The following is a 16306-nucleotide window of genomic DNA, read 5'->3' as shown; positions in this document are numbered from 1 at the left end:
GCTTCCCCTGTCCCAGCCAAACACCATTGAGAAAAAACAAATAAATATCATTTAATTTGGTGGTTAAGGGTAATTTACTTTATTTTATATTTGTAGAGGTGGGGAAATTACAAAGTAAATAATTTTCCATATTAGTTGACACTTAGCATGACATCCTTCCTCAGGGGAAAGGGAAGGACAATGAGTTAGAACATTGCCTGTATTGGGGAAACTTCTTTCAAGTTCCAAAACTGTCAGTTAAAAATTTCTTAACCTGAGTCTCATTTCTTCATGTCCTTACCAAGGTTACTCTGAGTTGTAAAATGTTTGAGAAAATGCATCATAAGAATAAAATGTGATGAAATTGTGACTTACTTTAATTTTATATGTCCTTGTTGAAATTATCTGGGCAGCTGTAGTATTGGGCTTATCCTGAGAAACACAAAATCTGAAGTCCAAAAATACCATCACTCTTTTTTTTTCCCAATTTAAATTCGATTAGCCAACATATACTACATCATTAGTTTCAGATGTAGCATTCACAAATTCATCAGTCATGTGTCATTCGCTCTTAAAGATACTAGTAATTACATTGATGTGGTGGCAAAGTACTACCTCATTTAAGGTGCAAAACTTCATGGGGTAAAATCAGGGGGTACCACCCCTGGCTTCTGACTCTAGTTACAAGCCCGAACTAGAAACGTTACACTCTTACAAAAGGCCACAGAGATGACCGTTTGGAAATGTACAGTAGCGCTTCACCGATTTCCCCTTTGCAGTGAGAGTACACAACCCCGAGATTCCTGCCAAGAATTACCTTCCGATCTTATTACTCAAAGACAGAAATTCAATTACGGGGATTTAAAAAAAAATAATCCCAGGTTTTCCTCGTTGTGGTAGATGGGTTAGCCTTGCTAACTTTGATGATCTTATGAACATCATTCCCACAGGGGAAAAAATCTCTCATGTAAGTTTCTTTTTCTTTGGACTTGGATTATCTTTACTTCAAATAGTAATGGTAGGCTCCACTTTCGGTAACAAAAGAGGAAGTTTGTCCTGGGCTGATTCTAAGACACGTAACTATAAATATTGTACAAATTAAAAAAAAAAAAAACCTATCTGAAGGCACTGGAGAGCAGGCATTTTATTACTAAATGATGTGTAAATGGTACAGAATCTAAGCATCCATGAGAATGAAACTTGGAAGAAGTAACCTGAATGTGGGCTGGTGCTGAAAAGACAGACTTTGCTGTTTGGGTCCAATGAAGTTAATTACCCAGTAGAAGAACTAAAAACCCAACAGTCTTTAGCAGACAATAACAGGGTGTCTGCATGTGACTTTAACCCTGTCCAGGAGATGATCCCAAATTAGTCAATATATGAAAAGAATGTAGCTTTTCATTAGGAAACAAATCAGTGGGAGACACTGACTCAGAGTTGACAGATGTGGGAATCAGGAGGCAATGATTTGTAAAGCTGCTATTGTAACTGTGCTCAAGATTAATTTAAAAAGGAAAAGTTTGGGGGCAACTGGGTGGCTCAGCCATTAAGTGTCTGCTTCGGCTCAGGTCATGATCCCAGGGTCCTTGGATCCAGCCCTGAGTCAGGCTCCCTACTCAGAAGGAAACCTCCCTCTCCCCCTCCCCCTGCTTGTGTTCCATCTCTCGCTGTGTCTCTCTCTGTCAAATAAATAAATAAAATCTTTTAAATAAATAAATAAATAAATAAATAGGTTTTCAGAGGAAAAAACATGAAAAAGAATAAATAATAATGCTGAAAGTAAAAAATCAATTTCTTAAGTAAACATACAATATCTTTAAAAATTGTCAATGGATTTCTTTTTCAATATCCCTTTGGCTATTCGAGGTCTTTTCTGGTTCCATATAAATTTTAGAATTATTTGTTCCATTTCTTTGAAAAAGATGGATGGTACTTTGATAGGAATTGCACTAAATGTGTAGATTGCTTTAGGTAGCATAGACAATTTCACAATATTTATTCTTCCAATCCAGGAGCATGGAACATTTTTCCATTTCTTGTGTTTTCCTCAATTTCTTTCATGAGTACTTTATAGTTTTCTGAGTATAGATTCTGTGCCTCTTTGGTTAGGTTTATTCCTAGGTATCTTATGGTTTTGGGTACAATTGTAAATGGGATTGACTCCTTAATTTCTCTTTCTTCTGTCTTGCTGTTGGTGTAGAGAAATGCAACTGATTTCTGTGCATTGATTTTATATCCTGACACTTTACTGAATTCCTGTACAAGTTTTAGCAGTTTTGGAGTGGAGTCTTTTGGGTTTTCCACATATAGTATCATATCATCTGCGAGGAGTGATAATTTGACTTCTTCTTTGCCGATTTGGATGCCTTTAATTTCCTTTTGTTGTCTGATTGCTGAGGCTAGGACCTCTAGTACTATGTTGAATAGCAGTGGTGATAATGGACATCCCTGCCGTGTTCCTGACCTTAGCGGAAAAGCTTTCAGTTTTTCTCCATTGAGAATGATATTTGCGGTGGGTTTTTCATAGATGGCTTTGATGATATTGAGGTATGTGCCCTCTATCCCTACACTTTGAAGAGTTTTGATCAGGAAGGGATGCTGTACTTTGTCAAATGCTTTTTCAGCATCTATTGAGAGTATCATATGGTTCTTGTTCTATCTCTTCAACCTCAGCTGCAGCAACATCTTCCTAGGAACAACACCAAAGGCAAGGGAAGCAAGGGCAAAAATGAACTATTGGGATTTCATCAAGATCAAAAGCTTTTGCACAGCAGAGGAAACAGTTAACAAAATCAAAAGACAACTGACAGAATGGAAGAAGATATTTGCAAAAGACATGTCAGATAAAGGACTAGTGTCCAGAATCTATAAAGAACTTAGGAAACTCAACACCCAAAGAACAAATAATCCAATCAAGAAATGGGCAGAGGACATGAACAGACATTTCTGCAAAGAAGACATCCAGATGGCCAACAGACACGTGAAAAAGTGCTCCATATCACTCGGCATCAGGGAAATACAAATCAAAACCACAATGAGATATCACCTCACACCAGTCAGAATGGCTAAAATCAACAAGTCAGGAAATGACAGATGCTGGCGAGGATGCGGAGAAAGGGGAACCCTCCTACACTTTTGGTGGGAATGCAAGCTGGTGCAGCCACTCTGGAAAACAGCATGGAGGTTCCTCAAAATGTTGAAAATAGAACTGCCCTATGACCCAGCAATTGCACTATTGGGTATTTACCCTAAAGATACAAACGTAGTGATCCAAAGGGGCACGTGCACCCGAATGTTTATAGCAGCAATGTCCACATTAGCCAAACTATGGAAAGAACCTAGATGTCCATCAACAGATGAATGGATCAAGAAGATGTGGTATATATACACAATGGAATACTATGCAGCCATCAAAAGAAATGAAATGTTGCCATTTGCGACAACATGGATGGAACTAGAGCGTATCATGCTTAGCGAAATAAGTCAAGCAGAGAAAGACAACTATCATATGATCTCCCTGATATGAGGAAGTGGTGATGCAACATGGGGGCTTAAGTGGGTAGGAGAAGAATCAATGAAACAAGATGGGATTGGGAGGGATACAAACCATAAGTGACTCTTAATCTCACAAAACAAACTGAGGGTTGCTGGGGGAGGGGGTTTGGGAGAAGGGGGTGGGATTATGGACATTGGGGAGGGTATGTGCTTTGGTGAGTGCTGTGAAGTGTGTAAACCTGGTGATTCACAGACCTGTAACCCTGGGGATAAAAATATATGTTTATAAAAAATAAAAAATTTAAAAAAATTTGTCAATGGATGGTCTTGACACTGGAATGGAGATAATTCAGGAAAAGCACTAGTGCATGTAGAATAGGTTGGTAGAAATTATTTGATGTGGAAAACAGAGGGAAAAAAAGATTTGTAAGGAATGGTACAGACCCATGGTGTCTGTGGAACAGTATCAAAAGGAATAACAAGGCAGTGGGAAAAAACAATAGTACTCTGTGTTCCTGTCTCTCATGTTTTCTCACAAGGTCGTGTGGAACAGAAGGGGGTGTACAGCTACACGAAAACCATATCCTCAGAATAACTTGCCCAAACTTCAAAATATCTATAAGTAAACAAGAAAAAAAATCAATAAATTTCAATCTGTCATTTCTCATGTTTTTCTCTTACCCCTGAATTTAACAAGGCCACTTAAAGGGCTTTTTTTTTTTTTCATCTTGCTTTTTTATTTTTCATTCTTTTCTGTATAAAAAATTTTTACTTGAAAAGTTTTTTGAAGTATAATTGATATACAATGTTAAATTTGTTTCAGGTCTACAACATAGTCGACCTGAACTTCTCCCTACATTATGCTGTGCTCCCTACAAGTGTGGCTACCATCTATCACCATACAACCCTATTATAATACCATTGACTGTACCTTTCAACCCCCATGTCTTACTTATTTATTCAATTATTAAAGGGCTTTTTGATGAGCAAAAACAGAACAAAAATAAATTCTGAAAAAGAAAGAAAAAGAAAGCTATCAGAAGATGAAGTGTGATCCGAAACTATTGCCAGAAAGACTAGGTTTGCATTATGTACAAAAGTACTAATATGTGTCTGGGTAGGTCAGTCCATGAACCTCTCAGAAGAGACAAAGGTATGTGCTGTTGGAAGAGGCATTCCTTAAGACACAGAGCTGCCTTGGGGAGAAAAAAGGAAAACTGGAAGGAGAAAGCCTCTTCAGCACTGGGTGGAAAAGGGCACCAAGCTAAAGGCGGATATTTAGAGTTCCGCAGAACAGAAGACAGTCAAATAAATAAAGGGCATGCAATATTTTTCCCATAAAAAAAAAAAACAACAACAAATAACCCACTGGAGTGTCTTGACATGGCTACTCTGGCAGGTAGGCAAGTCTTTAAACTAAGAATCTTGTAAAGTATCCCAAAATTACAGAATTAACAAGAAAAAAGTGGTATTATTGTCAGGTCTTAGAAAACAAAATTCACCACAAATCAACTGAAGAAAACTTTCCCCACAGAAATAATAATGGAAAGAGTAAAACTCTAAAACAACAATCCTCATGGAAATAAATATATGCAAACAAATGTCTGAGTACATTGAGAAAAGAAGCTTGAACTAGAAATTGAAAAACAAAGAACAGACATGGGGGCACCTGGTGGCTCAATCGTAAGCGTCTGCCTTCAGCTCAAGTCACAGTCCCGGGGTCCTGGGATCGAGCCCCACGTCGGGCTCCCTGCTAGGTGGGAGACCTGCTTCTCCCTCTCCCACTCCCCCTGCTTCTGTCTCCCTCTCTCTGTGTGTCTCTCTGTCAAATAAATAAATAAAATCTTAAAAAAAAAATAAAAGGACAGACATGGACAAAAATGAAGAAGTAATGAAAAGAGAGTTGGTTAAAATCAGAAAAGAAAAGGAAGAAAAGGCAATTACTTTTGGTAGAGAAAGAACATAAAAAATATAACACAATACACAAAATTGTAAAATATTATGACAAAGATAAGACTAAATACGTCAATCGTCTCAGTAAAGGTAGATGGAGTTAACTCAACCATGGAAAGGAAAAGAGACATTTTCAATCTGGCTTATCAAGAAAGACTCAATTAGATGGCCCATACAAGAAACAAACCTAATAGAAACGATTCAAAGGGACCAAAAGCAAAGATGTGGACAAAGTTATACAATATAAATAGAAACTCAGAGCAGTTATCCCGACATCAGACAAAGTAAGCTTAAGCCAAAAAGCATGAACTGTAATCCAGAAGCATACTTTCTCACCCCAAAGCCGCGATCTGCTAAGTTTAATGTGCGTGAATGCTTATGAACCAAGTAACACAGCAAATATGATACATCACAGTGTTTATATAAATATAATACAATATGGTACAGCATTATGATGTAACCGCTTCAGCGGATGGAAGGAAATATGGCTGGATATGCGCTAATAGATGTGACCATTCCTCTCACAGAAGCAGGCAGACCAAGTGAGCAAACAACTTGTAGGAGGTCAGAAACCTGATGAACACTGTCAGTACGATACATCTCACAGACATGTGCACCTTGACCTCACAGTTACTCTCATTTCTCACATGTGCATGGGACCTGTGTGTGTGCACGCACGTGTGTGAGATCATGTAGAAAATATCGCACATTCTGATCTGCCATGAAACTAGAAATTAAAACACAAAGGCCTTTCCACTTGGAAATTAATAAACCTACCGAACAACCCTTGGGCGAAAGAAGAAATTAAAGATGAAGTTACAGAATTTTCTAAACTAAAACTAAAATGATGAGAACAGCACACACCCCAGAAAGCTATGATCGGGGGAAGTTAATAATAGCACTAATAAAAAAAAAAATTATCAGCATGAACATTTACATAATTAAAGTTAATGAATTAAATTCTCAGCTCAAAAAAAAAAAAAAAGATCAGACAAAGACAACAAAATAAACCAGAAGAAGGCATGAGGAAGGAAATAAAAGCAAAAACAATTAGTGATGTGGAGAATATAAAACAGCAGACTTAATTAATGAGATATGTTGGGCTTTGGAAATGTTTATAAAAAGACAAATTACCATCCAACTTGATTAAGAAAATAGGGACAAGACCAAACGTACAAAATAGGAAATGATAAGGATATCATTATCGGAATATATGTATATATATATATATATATATATATATATATATATATATCAGAAAATAGTCCCTACCCAACTTTTGTAGCAACATGGATGGAACTGGAAGAGATTATGCTGAGTGAAATAAGTCAAGCAGAGAGAGCCAATTATCATATGGGTTCACTTATTTGTGGAGCATAACAAATAGCATGGAGGACATGGGGAGTTAGAGAGGAGAAGGGATTTGGGAGAAATTGGAAGGGGAGGTGAACCATGAGAGACTATGGACTCTGAAAAACAATCTGAGGGTTTTGAAGGGGCGGGGGTGGGAGGTCGGGGTATCAGGTGGTGGGTATTATAGAGGGCTTGGATTGCATGGAGCACTGGGTGTGGTGCAAAAATAATGAATACTGTTATGCTGAAAATAAAAAATAAATTAAAAAAAAGCAATATATCGCAATAAAGGTATTTTAAAAAATTCAAAAAAAAAAAGGAAAATAGTCCCTATTTTCTTTATATATATATATATTTAAAACCCCAAACAGTGCTTCAACCTTTATGAAAACAAATGTGAAAATCTAAGGAAGTGGTTAAGCTCCCCCGTCATATAATGTGATTTACCAGTGAAACCGATTCTGTTTAACGTGCAGTCCTCTTTAACCCAACTCCAAGCTTAAGGAACTCTCGGTGTTCAAGCTACAGGCAGGCACTACACCCTCTCTCTGTGTCTAAGTGGCTTCCTTGGAACAAAGAAAGATCTGGAATGCTTGGGATTATTATAATGAAATAGTATGAGGGTTTGTCCCAACTTTTTGATTTATTGGAAATTTGCTCAAGTCCTCCCTGGGAAAGGGAAATAATGCATCTCAGGAAGCCATTGCAGCACACTGCTGCATTTTTAAAAGGCTGCTTAATTTTTTATGTAGAGCAGCCTCAGGGAATGCCAGGGTTGTAGGGACTGGCAGGACTCCATGTTCTGCTCTTCCAAGGAGTTTTGAATATCAATGAAGGATTATGGATTAAACTATTTGATGGACTGTTGTATATACCTTTGCACATGGGGTAGAGCCAGAACAATTTAAGTAACTGTATTAATAGTTAAAGGGAACATGAGAGTTATGGCTCCTGGGGAACAACATTGACTTTGGCTTTGAGGGTCGTCCAGTATCACATGCCTGAAAGGACCAGGCTGCCGTTGTTTGCACCCACCACTAATAAACACACCATTAATAAAAGCCCATTATTGTTTTTCATCACTGAAATGTGCTTGTCAAACGTTGTGAACATAAGAGGATGATCAGAACCCAAATAGTGATGAGTCATCTCCTGGAATAAATCAGCTGTACCCGCTGCTCATGACCATCAACATAAGGAGACATCAGAAGGACCACAGAGAAAGGCTGGTCTCTGCTGCTATAGGCCCAATTCATTCCTACAGTTAACTTAAAAATGGAACTGATTTGGAATAAGTAAATAAATACATAAATAAAAGGACAGATTAATGAACATAGACCATCTTGAAAGATGGTCCTTGTGGTTCATGAGTGAAGTCTGATTACGTTAATGCAGCCTGAATGAGAGACTTTTGTGCCTCTCTTTATGCTCCTTAGACACAAGCCACAGCTGTAATATTCTCTCCCCACCGGGAAAGAATGCCCAGTCCAAAGAGTAGGAACAGCAAATAGGAAGTAACCAGAGTCATAGGAAATAACCGTAGCTTCAGCGTGATGGAGGGACATCGCCACAGGGGACATCTGCCTCCTGTGAGCTCTGAAGCATGCTAAGTAAGCAAGACGGTTAATGAAGATTTTCAAAACTCAAGGGTAAGGTACACAGCTAGGTTAAATCATATGGAGGAAATCTTTTGGTTAAAATAGCATAGTCCTTGGTAGGGTTTATCTCAATAACTTCGGCTCGACCTACCGCTTCATTCAAAATCTCTCAGGCTCAACCACCCAAATTTAATCTTTAAAAAAAAAAAATAGCATAGTCCTTGGTAGGGTTTCCACACCTTAATTCATCCACATTCAAGAGGGCTCCTGTGGGCAGAAGCTTCCTGTTCCCCTTCCAGTTGTTTCCGCCAAACTGCCTCCAGCCTCTTCTGACAGGTTGCCCATGGGGGTCTCTCCATTCTTCTGGGCTTCTTCATCCACTGCCATGATCTCCAGCCAGGACTTTGGTAGCGATGACTGTCTCACGTAGGGTCCTTCATCTGCTGACTTCCGGATGTTTCTATCATGACAGTCCCCAAACCTGAGTGACCCCCTGTCTCTCCTCTCTAGGGTTCTGGTAAAAATGCCAAAAGATATCAACTGCAGCAAGTTCAGTCCTCTGCAAATTTATAATTTCTAGTATCATCTGTTGCCACAGTTTTGCTCAACACATGAAAGTCAATCTCTGTTGTGTTTTTCTTTTTCTTTATAAATTCCCTAGTAATTCCAGTGACATCATCTTCATATCCTCCAACTCATGACCTTCCTTGCTCCCGGATGTCCTTAGATGAGCACGGACCTGCAAGTGTTTCCACAAACTCCATTCTTCCAACTTCAAAATGCTCTCTGGTCTCTTTTCACAGTAGCTCCTCTTCCTAAGGGAGATCTCCAACGATGCCTGCCTTTTCCACACACAGTTCTCTTCATCATTTCCTCCTGCCAACTCTGAAAATGTGCCCCATCCATTATCCCAGATATCACATATCTCATCCCTCTCTCTCTGTGGACTCCTTTTACTGAGCCTAGAAACAAATCACTCACTCACTTGCACAACACAGATATCCATTACTGGCTAATAGTTTATGTCCACCTCAAAAACCAGAGAGCCTTAGGTGACATTACCTTCAATGAGATTTTTAGACAGAGTTTTAATATTATTGTATGACCTGAAAATTGATAATCCTTGTACGATTAATATAACTCTCAATCATAGAAGCAGAAAAAAAAATGTCCTTAGTTGTTCTGGGGAAAATATAAATATCCAACAGACACTCAATTTTAATACAAAATTTATAGGGTAGATTTTATTTGGACTGTGAAGTTGTTTATGGCTGAATACAATATAATATCCATTCACTTGTCATTTCAGAAATATTGCTTGCTGTTTCAGGAGTACATCTTTGAAAGTGTAAGAAAGTTATATACTCTGTTTGTTAATTTAATACAAAAAAAAATCTTTAGTTTATAGTGGCAGTTGTCATCCAGTGTTAAACATCAAAAGTGGATTTTCCAAGAGGATGTATACCTAAAAAGAAGCAAATCTAAAGGAATTAATACCACTTGACCTACCAGGCAATGAATCTTTCCTCAATATATATTCGTGTTTTTAAAAGTGTAGTTTAAAAGTTAAAAGGTGCATTTCTCATTCTTGGCAAAGAATATATGCATTGACATTTTCATCCATATAAGGCTGAACTTTGAGAAACTGGTAAACATGCATTTCTTAGGCTATTTTCAAATAACCTAATGTAAAGGCACTGACTGGAACGTACACTGATGAATGATGTTCCTGTTAAAACAAAACCCATTTTTATCATGAGAGACACAAACCATAACAGACTCTTAATGTCACAAAACAAACTGAGGATTGCAGGTGGGGAGGGGGGTAGGGAGAGGGTGGTGGAGTTATGGATATTGGGGAGGGCATGTGCTATGGTGAGTGCTGTGAAGTGTGTAAACCTGGGGATTCACAGACCTGTAGCCCTGGGACTAATAATGCATTATATGTTAATTAAAAAATTATAAAAAGAAAAGAAAAGCCCACTTTTAATTAGCAATTCCAATTTTTCTTTTTCATTTGTGTTCAAATTGTCTTAGGTTAGTGGAGAGTTTTTAAGAATGTTGTTTCTGCACTGTATTATTAAATACAGGAGAACCACCATTTTATTTCAATAACTTCAGGGTTTTATTTTCCCTTTGTTTTATTTTTGAAATTTTGCTATAGAATTAAAAGCCAACAAAAGAAGCTTTTAGGGTTGACATAAAAAACTTCTTAGGCACTTAAAAATAAGAGTAGGAATGATCAGTTATCAACAGATACCTAAACACTTGTGTGAAAAAAGCAAAATTCCGCTGAGTAAATGTAAAGCACCAGTTAACTGTGTTAAATGATTCATGACTAGGACAGTGTCCCCATCCCCCATCGGGAGCAAGCAGAAGAGAGTTCCATAGAACTCTGCAGAATGGGAGGTTTTTACAGGCAAAGAGAGGGTGAAAAAAAGGAATTTATTAGCAAGGAATGCATTGCTTCAGGGGTGCTCACCTTCCAAGGGGAACAGAAGGGGTCTATGGAGGAATTATCTCCTAGTGCTGACCAGGAAATTCTAGTCTGCTTGGTGAAAGGGCAGGGGGCAGGAGGGGGAGGGTAGTGCTGATACTGTGCTTAGGGGAGGTTTTAAGACTCCACTGACTGACTTGGGTCCCTAAGGTAAGTGACATCATTTTGGGCCTGTGGTTTTCTACTTAACAACTGGAACATGTATACCTTTTGGCAATGAAAATTTCAGCACAGCAACTAAAGTGGAAAATTGAAGCGAATCATTAGGTCAGGAAGCTTTTTTACTTCTGTAGAATAGCTTGAATATTTCGCAACTTAACATTTCTCTCAGTAAGGAGGAAAGCAGATTCTTCGAATATTCTTCTCAACGTAAGAACTGTCATGTGCCCATTTTCAGTAGCTTTTATTTATCATGCAAATATGATAATTAAGGATTTTTAAAATATAATGTAATGTGATGTTAATACTGATAATATGAACTCAACATAGAGAAAAAGATAAATCCAATATGCTTTCTTTTCTCACCTTTTCCTGCACACAATCCTACTTCAGAGGTAAGCCAGACACCCAGCCATTTCCTCCCTTACACAAACCAGCACACCTACCCACACACCAGCAGGATCATTTGGACACCATTTTCCTTATCTTGTCTCTAGCTAGCTACCTCGTTTGCTTTAAAAAGGAAGCAAGTAAAAATAAATTTATTTATCTTCTCAGATTTCTGGAAGCTAGAAGTCCAAGATCAAGTTGTCGGCAAGGCTGGTTCCTTCTGAGTCTGCTGGAGGAAATCTATATCAAGTGTCTCTCCTAGATCCTGGTGGTTTGTTAGCAATCTTGTGTGCCCCTTGGTTTGTAGACATGCCACCCCAATTTCTGCCTTCAAGTTCACATGAAATTCTCCCCATGTGCATATCTGCCTCTGTATCCAAATCCCCTCTCTATCAGGACACCAGTCATATTGGATTAGGGGGCCCATGCCACCCCCACATGACCTCACCTTAACTCTATCTACAATACCCTATTTCCAACATCGCTTTCTGAGATACTGGGGATTAGGTCAACAAATTTTGGGGAGAATCACAATTCTACAAAGGACTTTGACCGTGTGTTATTTTATGGAGAGAACAGAATGAGCGCACCATGCCTCACTGAGCTGGACCAGTCTTGAGCAACCATGGGATTGAGCAAGGTGGGCCAGGTCTCTTGCACCTGTTCCAGTGCCATCAGAAGATGGTACCAGCACAGGTGCTGGCAAAGGAAGGCAGCTATTGTCATGTATGGTAATGATGGGGCTTGGGGACAAAAAGCCTTTTGCAGATAAAAATCTGAAGTCAAATCGCAGACATGACAGTTCTTCAGTGAACAAAATTTATACATGTATCAGTCTCTGGAGCTCTTGCTTGAGGAAGCCATTGGCTGTGACCACCTATCTTTAAGCATGTGTACTAGTCAAGCGTGACTGTGTGTGCATGTGCAGAGACACGTGTGTATGTACAGATATATGAAGGTGTGTACATACACATGTAGGATTTTCATGCTTCTTGAATGTTTATTGATCTGTCGTTACCACACTTTGACACGGGATGACACTTGGTCCAGCGTTTCTTCCATTTGCTCCAGTGGGACTGCCTGTCTTGTAACTGCAACATGAGAACATTTGACTCTGCCTGTATTTTCAGTTATCTATAAAATTTTGATTTAAGAGAAATTTGCAAGTTTTTTAAAGTAAGAAGTCCCTGACTTATAGAGAATCAGGGGAGTACTTTTAACAGCAGCCTGATGGAATTCATATGAATTGGGTTGGGGTTTGGGTGGATTGGTTGTACCTGATTAGAATTTCTCTGCTGGGTATCATCTGGGGAATCATGGAGACCATGATGTGGTCTCATCACAGAGAAAACCAAAGTCCAGACCCATGCCAGTGGGATCTCAAAACACCCTCACCCTCACAGTGTTTGAGTTGGAGGAGATCTGAGTGAGCAGTCTGTTTATGATATCTGTAGGCAATGAGAAAGGCCCATTTGATGCAGTAAAAGAGCATGAAGATGGCAAGATGAGATAAAGCTGGTTTACAGTAACGCCCCTCACTCCACAGGTTGTGTTCAATTTTCCAGGGTCAACTCTTGTATCTGGATGCCAGTTGTATCTTGTACAAGATGCCATCTTGTATCTAGATGTATCTAGATGCCAGTTCTCCCTCATGGAAAAAATCTAAGGAGCAAATCCCATTTTCCCCAGGATGAGTTTCTCCTACCTTCAGTTTCAGATGATAATTAGAAGATCACTGATGCCTTATAGTTAGAGAAATTCCCATAGAAGAGAGTGACCGAGGAAATAACAATCTTTTATATCAACTGAGAGTGATATTTTTTGATACCTTCATCTACAGCAGCCTCAGTAAAACAGATAAGAACAATACACATGCCCTTTTCAAGGGGCAGCCTTTTATTTCTAGACAAATAGAAGTAGGTTGAGAGCCGAGCCCATGTTTTAAGTAAATAGAAGAATAGGAAGGTGAGCCTCTGTAGAAAGCCTGAATATGTTTCATGGGCATAAGTTAGGAGGTGAGAAAATTTTAGGCAAAAATGAGGAGTAAACATGTGAATGGCTGACCTAGATTCTTTGAACAGACTTCTGTAAAAAGGAGCTTCCCTGAATTTCTACTGATTACTCCTAGATCCTATTACTAGTAATTTGAAGAAGCTGTTATTTTGTTAATTGATTAAATATAAGAGGATGGGTGCCTGAGTGGCTCAGTGAGTTAACCATCTGCCTTCAGCTCAGGTCATGATCGCAGGGTCCTGGGGTCCAGACCACTGTGGGCTCTCTGCTCAGCAGGGAGCTTCCTTCCCCCTCTCCCTCTGCCCTTTCCCCCACTCATGCTCTCTCTCTCAAATAAATTAATAAAATCTTTAAAAAATCAAAATAAAAAATTTAAAAAGAGTAAGAGAAATAAGAGATTTTGTCTGTATTTCCTTCTCTAGAGCCTTTCCTTTATTTTTGTAGTCCAAGTTTCTGACCAATATTTTCCTTTTTCCTAAAGAATTTATTTTAATATTTCATGCAAGGCAGGTCCACTGGCAAAAAAAAAAAAAATCTTGATTTTCATTTGTGGGAGAAAGTATTTTCCCTTCACCTTTAAAGCATCAGTTTGCTGGATACAATATTCCAGGTGGGTGACTTTTTGTTTCTGTTTTTATTTTTCCTTTCAACACTTTAAATATTTCACTTTCTTCTTCTTGCTTGTTCAATTTCTAAAGAAAAGGTCCAGCATGATGTTTCCCTTGCTTCTCTGTACATAGTTATTTTTTTTCCCCTCTTATTTCTTTAAAGGTTTTTCTTTCTCGGTGATCTTCTGCACTTCAAATCCAGTGTACCTGCGTAAGGAGCTCTGGGTGCCTGTTTTGCCTGGTATTCTCTGAGCTGCTGGAATCTGGGGCTCCATGTTATCATGAACTTGGAGAAATTCTTGACAATTATTAATTCAGACATTTCCTTTGTGCCTTTCCCTCTTCCTTCTGTGTCTATAGTTCCATTACCTCTGTCACACCTCTGCTTACTTATCTTCCTATTGAGATGTAAGTAACATCCAGCATTTCCCACTGAAGAAGCATCCATCTGCTGTGTTTGCAAAAATCAGGGCATCAGATTAAGGGTTTGAACTCTTTTCTAGAAAATGCCTTTCTCCGGGGAAGACTGCAAAGATGTTGTGCACTGGCTTCCATTCTCTCGGACACACCCCCTTAGATTTCTGTAAGCATGACAGAAGCTTGCTCCTGAGGCTAAAGCTTGTGGACAAGCAAATAGACCCCTTTCTCCAAAAGGCAGGGTGTGTTTTGTCTATCTGAGCAGAGCACTGGGAGTCTGCCCAGAACTCTCTTCCACTGTTACAGTACCATGGGACCCAGAAACACAAGGTCCCTGGCCTCCAGAGGCAGGCAATGTAGGTGACCCCGAGGTGGCAGTCACAAAAGTTTGGTCACCGGACATAAACACTAGGGCACTGGACGCCTGTAAAATCTTCTTTCTGGAAGATACTGCACAGCAGGGGAAGAGCACAAAGATGGGCCTACTGGCTGGAGAAAGAAGAGAAGCAACACAGACTTGGCACCCTCTGGAAAAAGGAGAAGAAAGGGGAAAAAAAGAAAAAAGTGAAAAGAGCTAAAAACTGTTTTAAAAAGAGAAAAAGAAAGATGTTGGCTGTGAAGCTTGAGCAAGGTGAGATTATACCAACCAGCTGGAGTGTAATGATGGCCCCCTGGAAAAGGAAAAAAAATGGTACTCACTGGCTTCAGAGAAGCAAGGAGAAGCAGAAGATGTGCCTATGAGCCTCTGTCCCTACAGCGTTTTCTTCCAGCAGGTACCTGGCCCTCAGACTCACATTCTAAGAATAGCAAATGTGTCCCTTTCACAGAAAACCTGGGTGCTTTTCAAAAGGCTGTCCAGGTTCCTGGACTGGCTGAGTCTGTGGGCTAGCCTGTTAAGAGCCATTTTTCTGGTCCACCATAACCCTGAAGGTCTCATGGGCACAAGCCCCATTGTTCATCGAAGTCAGATGGTTTGGGTGCCAGTATTTACAAGTCGGGCTGCCCAGAGTGGGGTTGGACCCTTCATCCTTGAAGGAGATCTCTGGGTATTGCGTTCCCTCCCAGCTGTGAGGTGCCACACCAGCCGTGGAGCTTATGATGAGATTGCCACAGTGTGTTTTACTTATGGACCAAGTTCTTCAGTTGTTGCAGGTCCATGCCAACTTTGTATTTCTTTTGTGTCAGTCTGGGTGGTTTGTGTGTTTCCAAGTAGTTTCCAATTGGGTCTAAGTTTATCTACTTTGTAGGCAGGTAGCTGTTCTGAGCACTCCCTTGTGAGTCTTACTTCATGTAAGATCTGTAAGATCAGTTGTAATACATCTTTATCATTGCTGATTTCAGCTGATGTTTTAGCTGGTCTCGCCAAAGTTGTTCATTTTGTTAATCTGACAAGAAAAAGTTTTCAATTTCAATTTTTTAATTTAATTTTAGTTTTAATTTTGTTGACTTTGTCTCTTTTCCTCTTTTTAAAATTTTATTTCCACACTATTCTTCATTGTTTTTTCCCTATCTTCTGGTTTGGGGCTCAGTTTATGTTTCTCATTTCTCAAGGTAGAAATTTAGGTTACTGATTTTTTTCTTTTTTAATATAGGCATTAATAACTATCAATTTCCCTGTAAGCACTGCTTTCACAGCCTTCCATATGTTTAGGTATGTTGTACTTCTGTTTTCAAGCATCTTAAAGTATTCCCTAATTTTCCTCGTGATTCTTAATTTGATCCTTTTGTTATTCAAGAATATCTGGTTTAACTTCTACTCATTTGTGAATGTTCCAAGTTTCTATTGATGGCTGACTTTTAATTTAGCTTCATTATTGTAGAGAGCATACTCTATATGATTTCAG

This window comes from Mustela putorius, unplaced genomic scaffold (genome assembly GCF_011764305.1).
Source record: "Mustela putorius furo isolate JIRA1106 unplaced genomic scaffold, ASM1176430v1.1 tig00003890_pilon_pilon_pilon, whole genome shotgun sequence".
In the NCBI taxonomy this organism is placed as follows: Eukaryota; Metazoa; Chordata; class Mammalia; order Carnivora; family Mustelidae; genus Mustela; species Mustela putorius.
The sequence above is the reverse complement of the archived record's forward strand: the minus strand, read 5'-3'. Positions refer to the sequence as shown.